This window comes from Pseudophryne corroboree, chromosome 5, assembly GCF_028390025.1.
Source record: "Pseudophryne corroboree isolate aPseCor3 chromosome 5, aPseCor3.hap2, whole genome shotgun sequence".
In the NCBI taxonomy this organism is placed as follows: Eukaryota; Metazoa; Chordata; class Amphibia; order Anura; family Myobatrachidae; genus Pseudophryne; species Pseudophryne corroboree.
The window spans coordinates 7,191,279-7,204,161 of NC_086448.1; the positions used below are offsets into that span (position 1 = coordinate 7,191,279).

Below are 12,883 nucleotides of genomic sequence, written 5' to 3' on the forward strand. Positions count from 1 at the left end.
AGAATCACCTGTAAAGTGATCTTTTGGGAAAGTAGCATATTACTTGTGGGTGGGACAGGTGTGTAAGTAATACCTCACAGCCTCAGCAGGGGATCACAGGAGGCCATCTTCTCTAGGCCCCAATGCCTGGTGTGGGCCCACGTCTGCAATGTTCCAGCAGTAGCAGCACCGTCCTGAGGTGCACAGGAATCCTTGTGCAAAGCCACTGCTAATTCCAGACAGCTGCCTGAGTCCACAATGTGTTCCTGGCTCCCAGCAACCCTCCACCCGTGGCCTGGACTCTGTGCAAAGCAGCCCAAGCCTTCAACCGCCATTCCCAGTCACCAAGTAGACCAGCGCTGTCCTGAAGAAGGCTTTCCGTAGCCCTTCCCATTCTGTGGCAGACGTGGCCCATGCCAGCCACTGCCCAAGTAATGAGGCCAGAAACAAAGCACTTAGCTGCTAAGGGCCTGGGAGAGGGCAGGCTGCAGGGAAAGCTGCCCACCTACCCACCCTAGTGTGATGGCCTTGCTGCTGTAAGGCGCTAGGGGCGAGGCCATCTGTAAAGATATAAGAAAGGGTCTGAGACGCTGCTGCGTAGTAACAGGAATGCCAGACGGAGGCCAGGGTGTGACAGTAGGACTGTGGGGCAATAAGGAGGAATACAGGGGGTATAGGAACTTAGGTCATACTTGCCTACCTGACCCTCTCCATGAGGGAGAAAATGCTCTGTTCCTGGACTTTCCTGGTAACCTTTGGTGAAACACCTTTCTTATCAATTAACTAGCTCACCACAGGTGATGGCAATCATACATTACCAGGAAAGTCCAGGAACAGAGCATTTTCTCCCTCATGGAGAGGCCGGGTCAGGTAGGCAAGTATGAGGAAGGTTCCAGAGGCTGCAGCAGCAGTAAGATGTGGCCGGATGATAGGGGAAGAGAGAGGGAGCCTTGTGCTGTGATGCAGGCAGAGTCTGGAGCTGAGTAACAAGCAACGTGCAGCTGGGCTGGGGAGGTGGATCCAGGCTGCTGGTGACAAGTAGAAAAGGAGCAAGTGAGAGCCTTGTCTCTGCCTATGGCCACACCACCCTGAACACGCCCGATCTCGTCTGATCTCGGAAGCTAAGCAGGGTCAGGCCTGGTTAGTACTTGGATGGGAGACCGCCTGGGAATACCAGGTGCTGTAGGCTTTTGCTTTTCTAGGCTGCAACCAGCAGGGGTCGCTCTTGTCAGCTTCTTTTTCTTCTTCATTTTTTCAAATTAAACTTTTTTCTTTCTTTCTTTCTTTCTTTCATTCCTCTATGTTCATGCAGAAAACCCGAACCGTTTACCACTCGGCGGCAGCCCCATACTCATCAGGATAATGCATACACCACTACGTTAGCAGCGCCGTACATCCCACCTAGTGTCACCGACACAGTGAAATCACAGCGATGCTGCGCCCAAATTTCCTGCTGCAACAGACAGTGCGCTAAAGGCGTCACCTGGCACACAGGTTATACGGCCACCTCACACACTGGCAAAGTGTCTGCCCTCAAACCCAGTCCACTGCATTTCTGGGCACCTTATCATCCAGATATCAGGTCAGTCCTAAACATCTGGACCCTAACCAACGTCATAGTGAATCCTGCATGTATGCACTTTTTATTCAGTACCCGGACATGCAGCAGACACGGGAACTGGATGCAGTGCAGTATGTACTAAGCCTCGGAGAGAGATAAAGTGGATGGAGGTAAAGAACCAGCCAACCAGCTCCTAACTGTCATTATTCAAACACAGCCTGTAACATGGCAGTTAGGAGCTGATTGGCTGTTACTTTACCTCTGGCCACTTTATCTCTCTTTAAGGCATAGGTCTGCAAACTCGGTCCTCATTACCCCCACACAGTGCATGTTTTGCAGGTCTCCTCACAGAATCACAAGTGAAATAATGAACTCCGCCTGCGGACCTTTTCAAATGTGTCTGTGAGTAATTAATCCACCTGTGCACCTGCTGGGTTACCTGCAAAACGTGCACTGTGCGGGGGTAATAAGGACCGAGTTTGCAGATCTATGCTTTAATGCTTAGTACATAGTCCCCCTATGTCTGTTTCCCAACAATGGATGAGTGTGAACATATAAATGGTGTCATTTCACCAATGTACTATGCTGAGTCCGCATGCTGCTACTTCTCCTCCAAAAGGTAAGTATAGCTCTCACTTCCGCGTGGAACCACAAGTCTCAGCCAGTCTGCTTGGAATTTTTCCTGTCAGCTGCTTATCTGCGTCACACTGCTGGATGGCGTCTCCCGGCGCTCCTCTCTCAGCTGCTACAACTGTCGCCCCTCCAACTGCTCCCTTTTATTTGGAAATCAACTCTGGGCCCCTCTTTTAAAATGGCCAAATTAGAGGAGGCTCTCACTGGCCACAAAATGGCTGTCATCAGAATAATCACCTGTAAAGTGATCTTTTGGGAAAGTAGCATATTACTTGTGGGTGGGACAGGTGTGTAAGTAATACCTCACAGCCTCAGCAGGGGATCACAGGAGGCCATCTTCTCTAGGCCCCAATGCCTGGTGTGGGCCCACGTCTGCAATGTTCCAGCAGTAGCAGCACCGTCCTGAGGTGCACAGGAATCCTTGTGCCAAGCCACTGCTAATTCCAGACAGCTGCCTGAGTCCACAATGTGTTCCTGGCTCCCAGCAACCCTCCACCCATGGCCTGGACTCTGTGCAAAGCAGCCCAAGCCTTCAACCGCCATTCCCAGTCACCAAGGAGACCAGCGCTGTCCTGAAGAAGGCTTTCCGTAGCCCTTCCCATTCTGTGGCAGACGTGGCCCACGCCAGCCACTGCCCAAGTAATGAGGCCAGAAACAAAGCACTTACCTGCTAAGGGCCTGGGAGAGGGCAGGCTGCAGGGAAAGCTGCCCACCTACCCACCCTAGTGTGATGGCCTTGCTGCTGTAAGGCGCTAGGGGCGAGGCCATCTGTAAAGATATAAGAAAGGGTCTGAGACACTGCTGCGTAGTAACAGGAATGCCAGACGGAGGCCAGGGTGTGACAGTAGGATTGTGGGGCAATAAGGAGGAATACAGGGGGTATAGGAAGGTCATACTTGGCTACCTGACCCTCTCCATGAGGGAGAAAATGCTCTGTTCCTGGACTTTCCTGGTAACCTTTGGTGAAACACCTTTCTTATCAATTAACTAGCTCACCACAGGTGATGGCAATCATACATTACCAGGAAAGTCCAGGAACAGAGCATTTTCTCCCTCATGGAGAGGCCGGGTCAGGTAGGCAAGTATGAGGAAGGTTCCAGAGGCTGCAGCAGCAGCAGTAAGATGTGGCCGGATGATAGGGGAAGAGAGAGGGAGCCTTGTGCTGTGATGCAGGCAGAGTCTGGAGCTGAGTAACAAGCAACGTGCAGCTGGGCTGGGGAGGTGGATCCAGGCTGCTGGTGACAAGTAGAAAAGGAGCAAGTGAGAGCCTTGTCTCTGCCTACGGCCACACCACCCTGAACACGCCCGATCTCGTCTGATCTCGGAAGCTAAGCAGGGTCAGGCCTGGTTAGTACTTGGATGGGAGACCGCCTGGGAATACCAGGTGCTGTAGGCTTTTGCTTTTCTAGGCTGCAACCAGCAGGGGTCGCTCTTGTCAGCTTCTTTTTCTTCTTCATTTTTTCAAATTCAACTTTTTGCTTTCTTTCTTTCTTTCTTTCATTCCTCTATGTTCATGCAGAAAACCCGAACCGTTTACCACTCGGCGGCAGCCCCATACTCATCAGGATAATGCATACACCACTACGTTAGCAGCGCCGTACATCCCACCTAGTGTCACCGACACAGTGAAATCACAGCGATGCTGCGCCCAAATTTCCTGCTGCAACAGACAGTGCGCTAAAGGCGTCACCTGGCACACAGGTTATACGGCCACCTCACACACTGGCAAAGTGTCTGCCCTCAAACCCAGTCCACTGCATTGCTGGGCACCTTATCATCCAGATATCAGGTCAGTCCTAAACATCTGGACCATAACCAACGTCATAGTGAATCCTGCATGTATGCACTTTTTATTCAGTACCCGGACATGCAGCAGACACGGGAACTGGATGCAGTGCAATATGTACTAAGCCTCGGAGAGAGATAAAGTGGATGGAGGTAAAGAACCAGCCAACCAGCTCCTAACTGTCATTATTCAAACACAGCCTGTAACATGGCAGTTAGGAGCTGATTGGCTGTTACTTTACCTCTGGCCACTTTATCTCTCTTTAAGGCATAGGTCTGCAAACTCGGTCCTCATTACCCCCTCACAGTGCATGTTTTGCAGGTCTCCTCACAGAATCACAAGTGAAATAATGAACTCAGCCTGCGGACCTTTTCAAATGTGTCTGTGAGTAATTAATCCACCTGTGCACCTGCTGGGTTACCTGCAAAACATGCACTGTGCGGGGGTAATAAGGACCGAGTTTGCAGATCTATGCTTTAAGGCTTAGTACATAGTCCCCCTATGTCTGTTTCCCAACAATGGGTGAGTGTGAACATATAAATGGTGTCATTTCACCAATGTACTATGCTGAGTCCGCATGCTACTTCTCCTCCAAAAGGTAAGTATAGCTCTCACTTCCGCGTGGAACCACAAGTCTCAGCCAGTCTGCTTGGAATTTTTCCTGTCAGCTGCTTATCTGCGTCACGCTGCTGGATGGCGTCTCCCGGCGCGCTCCTCTCTCAGCAGCTACAACTGTCGCCCCTCCAACTGCTCCCTTTTATTTGGAAATCAACTCTGGGCCCCTCTTTTAAAATGGCCAAATTAGAGGAGGCTCTCACTGGCCACAAAATGGCTGTCATCAGAATAATCACCTGTAAAGTGATCTTTTGGGAAAGTAGCATATTACTTGTGGGTGGGACAGGTGTGTAAGTAATACCTCACAGCCTCAGCAGGGGATCACAGGAGGCCATCTTCACTAGGCCCCAAATGCCTGGTGTGGGCCCACGTCTGCAATGTTCCAGCAGTAGCAGCACCGTCCTGAGGTGCACAGGAATCCTTGTGCAAAGCCACTGCTAATTCCAGACAGCTGCCTGAGTCCACAATGTGTTCCTGGCTCCCAGCAACCCTCCACCCATGGCCTGGACTCTGTGCAAAGCAGCCCAAGCCTTCAACCGCCATTCCCAGTCACCAAGGAGACCAGCGCTGTCCTGTAGAAGGCTTTCCGTAGCCCTTCCCATTCTGTGGCAGACGTGGCCCATGCCAGCCACTGCCCAAGTAATGAGGCCAGAAACAAAGCACTTAGCTGCTAAGGGCCTGGGAGAGGGCAGGCTGCAGGGAAAGCTGCCCACCTACCTACCCTAGTGTGATGGCCTTGCTGCTGTAAGGCGCTAGGGGCGAGGCCATCTGTAAAGATATAAGAAAGGGTCTGAGACGCTGCTGCGTAGTAACAGGAATGCCAGACGGAGGCCAGGGTGTGACAGTAGGATTGTGGGGCAATAAGGAGGAATACAGGGGGTATAGGAACTTAGGTCATACTTGCCTACCTGACCCTCTCCATGAGGGAGAAAATGCTCTGTTCCTGGACTTTCCTGGTAACCTTTGGTGAAACACCTTTCTTATCCATTAACTAGCTCACCACAGGTGATGGCAATCATACATTACCAGGAAAGTCCAGGAACAGAGCATTTTCTCCCTCATGGAGAGGCCGGGTCAGGTAGGCAAGTATGAGGAAGGTTCCAGAGGCTGCAGCAGCAGCAGTAAGATGTGGCCGGATGATAGGGGAAGAGAGAGGGAGCCTTGTGCTGTGATGCAGGCAGAGTCTGGAGCTGAGTAACAAGCAACGTGCAGCTGGGCTGGGGAGGTGGATCCAGGCTGCTGGTGACAAGTAGAAAAGGAGCAAGTGAGAGCCTTGTCTCTGCCTACGGCCACACCACCCTGAACACGCCCGATCTCGTCTGATCTCGGAAGCTAAGCAGGGTCAGGCCTGGTTAGTACTTGGATGGGAGACCGCCTGGGAATACCAGGTGCTGTAGGCTTTTGCTTTTCTAGGCTGCAACCAGCAGGGGTCGCTCTTGTCAGCTTCTTTTTCTTCTTCATTTTTTCAAATTAAACTTTTTTCTTTCTTTCTTTCTTTCTTTCATTCCTCTATGTTCATGCAGAAAACCCGAACCGTTTACCACTCGGCGGCAGCCCCATACTCATCAGGATAATGCATACACCACTACGTTAGCAGCGCCGTACATCCCACCTAGTGTCACCGACACAGTGAAATCACAGCGATGCTGCGCCCAAATTTCCTGCTGCAACAGACAGTGCGCTAAAGGCGTCACCTGGCACACAGGTTATACGGCCACCTCACACACTGGCAAAGTGTCTGCCCTCAAACCCAGTCCACTGCATTGCTGGGCACCTTATCATCCAGATATCAGGTCAGTCCTAAACATCTGGACCATAACCAACGTCATAGTGAATCCTGCATGTATGCACTTTTTATTCAGTACCCGGACATGCAGCAGACACGGGAACTGGATGCAGTGCAATATGTACTAAGCCTCGGAGAGAGATAAAGTGGATGGAGGTAAAGAACCAGCCAACCAGCTCCTAACTGTCATTATTCAAACACAGCCTGTAACATGGCAGTTAGGAGCTGATTGGCTGTTACTTTACCTCTGGCCACTTTATCTCTCTTTAAGGCATAGGTCTGCAAACTCGGTCCTCATTACCCCCTCACAGTGCATGTTTTGCAGGTCTCCTCACAGAATCACAAGTGAAATAATGAACTCCGCCTGCGGACCTTTTCAAATGTGTCTGTGAGTAATTAATCCACCTGTGCACCTGCTGGGTTACCTGCAAAACATGCACTGTGTGGGGGTAATAAGGACCGAGTTTGCAGATCTATGCTTTAAGGCTTAGTACATAGTCCCCCTATGTCTGTTTCCCAACAATGGATGAGTGTGAACATATAAATGGTGTCCTTTCACCAATGTACTATGCTGAGTCCGCATGCTACTTCTCCTCCAAAAGGTAAGTATAGCTCTCACTTCCGCGTGGAACCACAAGTCTCAGCCAGTCTGCTTGGAATTTTTCCTGTCAGCTGCTTATCTGCGTCACACTGCTGGATGGCGTCTCCCGGCGCTCCTCTCTCAGCAGCTACAACTGTCGCCCCTCCAACTGCTCCCTTTTATTTGGAAATCAACTCTGGGCCCCTCTTTTAAAATGGCCAAATTAGAGGAGGCTCTCACTGGCCACAAAATGGCTGTCATCAGAATAATCACCTGTAAAGTGATCTTTTGGGAAAGTAGCATATTACTTGTGGGTGGGACAGGTGTGTAAGTAATACCTCACAGCCTCAGCAGGGGATCACAGGAGGCCATCTTCTCTAGGCCCCAATGCCTGGTGTGGGCCCACGTCTGCAATGTTCCAGCAGTAGCAGCACCGTCCTGAGGTGCACAGGAATCCTTGTGCAAAGCCACTGCTAATTCCAGACAGCTGCCTGAGTCCACAATGTGTTCCTGGCTCCCAGCAACCCTCCACCCGTGGCCTGGACTCTGTGCAAAGCAGCCCAAGCCTTCAACCGCCATTCCCAGTCACCAAGTAGACCAGCGCTGTCCTGAAGAAGGCTTTCCGTAGCCCTTCCCATTCTGTGGCAGACGTGGCCCATGCCAGCCACTGCCCAAGTAATGAGGCCAGAAACAAAGCACTTAGCTGCTAAGGGCCTGGGAGAGGGCAGGCTGCAGGGAAAGCTGCCCACCTACCCACCCTAGTGTGATGGCCTTGCTGCTGTAAGGCGCTAGGGGCGAGGCCATCTGTAAAGATATAAGAAAGGGTCTGAGACGCTGCTGCGTAGTAACAGGAATGCCAGACGGAGGCCAGGGTGTGACAGTAGGACTGTGGGGCAATAAGGAGGAATACAGGGGGTATAGGAACTTAGGTCATACTTGCCTACCTGACCCTCTCCATGAGGGAGAAAATGCTCTGTTCCTGGACTTTCCTGGTAACCTTTGGTGAAACACCTTTCTTATCAATTAACTAGCTCACCACAGGTGATGGCAATCATACATTACCAGGAAAGTCCAGGAACAGAGCATTTTCTCCCTCATGGAGAGGCCGGGTCAGGTAGGCAAGTATGAGGAAGGTTCCAGAGGCTGCAGCAGCAGTAAGATGTGGCCGGATGATAGGGGAAGAGAGAGGGAGCCTTGTGCTGTGATGCAGGCAGAGTCTGGAGCTGAGTAACAAGCAACGTGCAGCTGGGCTGGGGAGGTGGATCCAGGCTGCTGGTGACAAGTAGAAAAGGAGCAAGTGAGAGCCTTGTCTCTGCCTACGGCCACACCACCCTGAACACGCCCGATCTCGTCTGATCTCGGAAGCTAAGCAGGGTCAGGCCTGGTTAGTACTTGGATGGGAGACCGCCTGGGAATACCAGGTGCTGTAGGCTTTTGCTTTTCTAGGCTGCAACCAGCAGGGGTCGCTCTTGTCAGCTTCTTTTTCTTCTTCATTTTTTCAAATGAAACTTTTTTCTTTCTTTCTGTCTTTCATTCCTCTATGTTCATGCAGAAAACCCGAACCGTTTACCACTCGGCGGCAGCCCCATACTCATCAGGATAATGCATACACCACTACGTTAGCAGCGCCGTACATCCCACCTAGTGTCACCGACACAGTGAAATCACAGCGATGCTGCGCCCAAATTTCCTGCTGCAACAGACAGTGCGCTAAAGGCGTCACCTGGCACACAGGTTATACGGCCACCTCACACACTGGCAAAGTGTCTGCCCTCAAACCCAGTCCACTGCATTTCTGGGCACCTTATCATCCAGATATCAGGTCAGTCCTAAACATCTGGACCATAACCAACGTCATTGTGAATCCTGCATGTATGCACTTTTTATTCAGTACCCGGACATGCAGCAGACACGGGAACTGGATGCAGTGCAATATGTACTAAGCCTCGGAGAGAGATAAAGTGGATGGAGGTAAAGAACCAGCCAACCAGCTCCTAACTGTCATTATTCAAACACAGCCTGTAACCTGGCAGTTAGGAGCTGATTGGCTGTTACTTTACCTCTGGCCACTTTATCTCTCTTTAAGGCATAGGTCTGCAAACTCGGTCCTCATTACCCCCACACAGTGCATGTTTTGCAGGTCTCCTCACAGAATCACAAGTGAAATAATGAACTCCGCCTGCGGACCTTTTCAAATGTGTCTGTGAGTAATTAATCCACCTGTGCACCTGCTGGGTTACCTGCAAAACATGCACTGTGTGTGTGGGGGTAATAAGGACCGAGTTTGCAGATCTATGCTTTAAGGCTTAGTACATAGTCCCCCTATGTCTGTTTCCCAACAATGGATGAGTGTGAACATATAAATGGTGTCATTTCACCAATGTACTATGCTGAGTCCGCATGCTACTTCTCCTCCAAAAGGTAAGTATAGCTCTCACTTCCGCGTGGAACCATAAGTCTCAGCCAGTCTGCTTGGAATTTTTCCTGTCAGCTGCTTATCTGCGTCACACTGCTGGATGGCGTCTCCCGGCGCTCCTCTCTCAGCAGCTACAACTGTCGCCCCTCCAACTGCTCCCTTTTATTTGGAAATCAACTCTGGGCCCCTCTTTTAAAATGGCCAAATTAGAGGAGGCTCTCACTGGCCACAAAATGGCTGTCATCAGAATAATCACCTGTAAAGTGATCTTTTGGGAAAGTAGCATATTACTTGTGGGTGGGACAGGTGTGTAAGTAATACCTCACAGCCTCAGCAGGGGATCACAGGAGGCCATCTTCTCTAGGCCCCAATGCCTGGTGTGGGCCCACGTCTGCAAGGTTCCAGCAGTAGCAGCACCGTCCTGAGGTGCACAGGAATCCTTGTGCCAAGCCACTGCTAATTCCAGACAGCTGCCTGAGTCCACAATGTGTTCCTGGCTCCCAGCAATCCTCCACCCATGGCCTGGACTCTGTGCAAAGCAGCCCAAGCCTTCAACCGCCATTCCCAGTCACCAAGGAGACCAGCGCTGTCCTGAAGAAGGCTTTCCGTAGCCCTTCCCATTCTGTGGCAGACGTGGCCCACGCCAGCCACTGCCCAAGTAATGAGGCCAGAAACAAAGCACTTAGCTGCTAAGGGCCTGGGAGAGGGCAGGCTGCAGGGAAAGCTGCGCACCTACCCACCCTAGTGTGATGGCCTTGCTGCTGTAAGGCGCTAGGGGCGAGGCCATCTGTAAAGATATAAGAAAGGGTCTGAGACGCTGCTGCGTAGTAACAGGAATGCCAGACGGAGGCCAGGGTGTGACAGTAGGATTGTGGGGCAATAAGGAGGAATACAGGGGGTATAGGAACTTAGGTCATACTTGCCTACCTGACCCTCTCCATGAGGGAGAAAATGCTCTGTTCCTGGACTTTCCTGGTAACCTTTGGTGAAACACCTTTCTTATCAATTAACTAGCTCACCACAGGTGATGGCAATCATACATTACCAGGAAAGTCCAGGAACAGAGCATTTTCTCCCTCATGGAGAGGCCGGGTCAGGTAGGCAAGTATGAGGAAGGTTCCAGAGGCTGCAGCAGCAGCAGTAAGATGTGGCCGGATGATAGGGGAAGAGAGAGGGAGCCTTGTGCTGTGATGCAGGCAGAGTCTGGAGCTGAGTAACAAGCAACGTGCAGCTGGGCTGGGGAGGTGGATCCAGGCTGCTGGTGACAAGTAGAAAAGGAGCAAGTGAGAGCCTTGTCTCTGCCTACGGCCACACCACCCTGAACACGCCCGATCTCGTCTGATCTCGGAAGCTAAGCAGGGTCAGGCCTGGTTAGTACTTGGATGGGAGACCGCCTGGGAATACCAGGTGCTGTAGGCTTTTGCTTTTCTAGGCTGCAACCAGCAGGGGTCGCTCTTGTCAGCTTCTTTTTCTTCTTCATTTTTTCAAATTAAACTTTTTGCTTTCTTTCTTTCTTTCTTTCTTTCTTTCTTTCATTCCTCTATGTTCATGCAGAAAACCCGAACCGTTTACCACTCGGCGGCAGCCCCATACTCATCAGGATAATGCATACACCACTACGTTAGCAGCGCCGTACATCCCACCTAGTGTCACCGACACAGTGAAATCACAGCGATGCTGCGCCCAAATTTCCTGCTGCAACAGACAGTGCGCTAAAGGCGTCACCTGGCACACAGGTTATACGGCCACCTCACACACTGGCAAAGTGTCTGCCCTCAAACCCAGTCCACTGCATTGCTGGGCACCTTATCATCCAGATATCAGGTCAGTCCTAAACATCTGGACCATAACCAACGTCATAGTGAATCCTGCATGTATGCACTTTTTATTCAGTACCCGGACATGCAGCAGACACGGGAACTGGATGCAGTGCAATATGTACTAAGCCTCGGAGAGAGATAAAGTGGATGGAGGTAAAGAACCAGCCAACCAGCTCCTAACTGTCATTATTCAAACACAGCCTGTAACATGGCAGTTAGGAGCTGATTGGCTGTTACTTTACCTCTGGCCACTTTATCTCTCTTTAAGGCATAGGTCTGCAAACTCGGTCCTCATTACCCCCTCACAGTGCATGTTTTGCAGGTCTCCTCACAGAATCACAAGTGAAATAATGAACTCAGCCTGCGGACCTTTTCAAATGTGTCTGTGAGTAATTAATCCACCTGTGCACCTGCTGGGTTACCTGCAAAACATGCACTGTGCGGGGGTAATAAGGACCGAGTTTGCAGATCTATGCTTTAAGGCTTAGTACATAGTCCCCCTATGTCTGTTTCCCAACAATGGGTGAGTGTGAACATATAAATGGTGTCATTTCACCAATGTACTATGCTGAGTCCGCATGCTACTTCTCCTCCAAAAGGTAAGTATAGCTCTCACTTCCGCGTGGAACCACAAGTCTCAGCCAGTCTGCTTGGAATTTTTCCTGTCAGCTGCTTATCTGCGTCACGCTGCTGGATGGCGTCTCCCGGCGCGCTCCTCTCTCAGCAGCTACAACTGTCGCCCCTCCAACTGCTCCCTTTTATTTGGAAATCAACTCTGGGCCCCTCTTTTAAAATGGCCAAATTAGAGGAGGCTCTCACTGGCCACAAAATGGCTGTCATCAGAATAATCACCTGTAAAGTGATCTTTTGGGAAAGTAGCATATTACTTGTGGGTGGGACAGGTGTGTAAGTAATACCTCACAGCCTCAGCAGGGGATCACAGGAGGCCATCTTCTCTAGGCCCCAATGCCTGGTGTGGGCCCACGTCTGCAATGTTCCAGCAGTAGCAGCACCGTCCTGAGGTGCACAGGAATCCTTGTGCAAAGCCACTGCTAATTCCAGACAGCTGCCTGAGTCCACAATGTGTTCCTGGCTCCCAGCAACCCTCCACCCGTGGCCTGGACTCTGTGCAAAGCAGCCCAAGCCTTCAACCGCCATTCCCAGTCACCAAGGAGACCAGCGCTGTCCTGAAGAAGGCTTTCCGTAGCCCTTCCCATTCTGTGGCAGACGTGGCCCATGCCAGCCACTGCCCAAGTAATGAGGCCAGAAACAAAGCACTTAGCTGCTAAGGGCCTGGGAGAGGGCAGGCTGCAGGGAAAGCTGCCCACCTACCTACCCTAGTGTGATGGCCTTGCTGCTGTAAGGCGCTAGGGGCGAGGCCATCTGTAAAGATATAAGAAAGGGTCTGAGACGCTGCTGCGTAGTAACAGGAATGCCAGACGGAGGCCAGGGTGTGACAGTAGGATTGTGGGGCAATATGGAGGAATACAGGGGGTATAGGAACTTAGGTCATACTTGCCTACCTGACCCTCTCCATGAGGGAGAAAATGCTCTGTTCCTGGACTTTCCTGGTAACCTTTGGTGAAACACCTTTCTTATCAATTAACTAGCTCACCACAGGTGATGGCAATCATACATTACCAGGAAAGTCCAGGAACAGAGCATTTTCTCCCTCATGGAGAGGCCGGGTCAGGTAGGCAAGTATGA

The 12,883-nt window shown here is 51.2% G+C and overlaps 5 non-coding genes across 5 annotated transcripts; all 5 read left to right on the plus strand.

The window, feature by feature from the left end:
• The first annotated feature begins 1,049 nt into the window (after positions 1-1,049).
• Positions 1,050-1,168, plus strand: LOC134931578 (5S ribosomal RNA). Its single transcript, XR_010179160.1, has one exon. It is a non-coding gene; the product is annotated as a 5S ribosomal RNA (ribosomal RNA).
• A 2,282-nt stretch (positions 1,169-3,450) lies between these two features.
• LOC134931152 (5S ribosomal RNA) lies at positions 3,451-3,569 on the plus strand. The gene has a single exon (XR_010179003.1). It is a non-coding gene; the product is annotated as a 5S ribosomal RNA (ribosomal RNA).
• A 2,286-nt stretch (positions 3,570-5,855) lies between these two features.
• On the plus strand, positions 5,856-5,974 carry LOC134931264 (5S ribosomal RNA). The gene has a single exon (XR_010179061.1). It is a non-coding gene; the product is annotated as a 5S ribosomal RNA (ribosomal RNA).
• Positions 5,975-8,254: 2,280 nt separating this feature from the next.
• On the plus strand, positions 8,255-8,373 carry LOC134931378 (5S ribosomal RNA). Its single transcript, XR_010179128.1, has one exon. It is a non-coding gene; the product is annotated as a 5S ribosomal RNA (ribosomal RNA).
• Positions 8,374-10,656: 2,283 nt separating this feature from the next.
• LOC134931407 (5S ribosomal RNA) lies at positions 10,657-10,775 on the plus strand. The gene has a single exon (XR_010179144.1). It is a non-coding gene; the product is annotated as a 5S ribosomal RNA (ribosomal RNA).
• Positions 10,776-12,883: the final 2,108 nt, after the last annotated feature.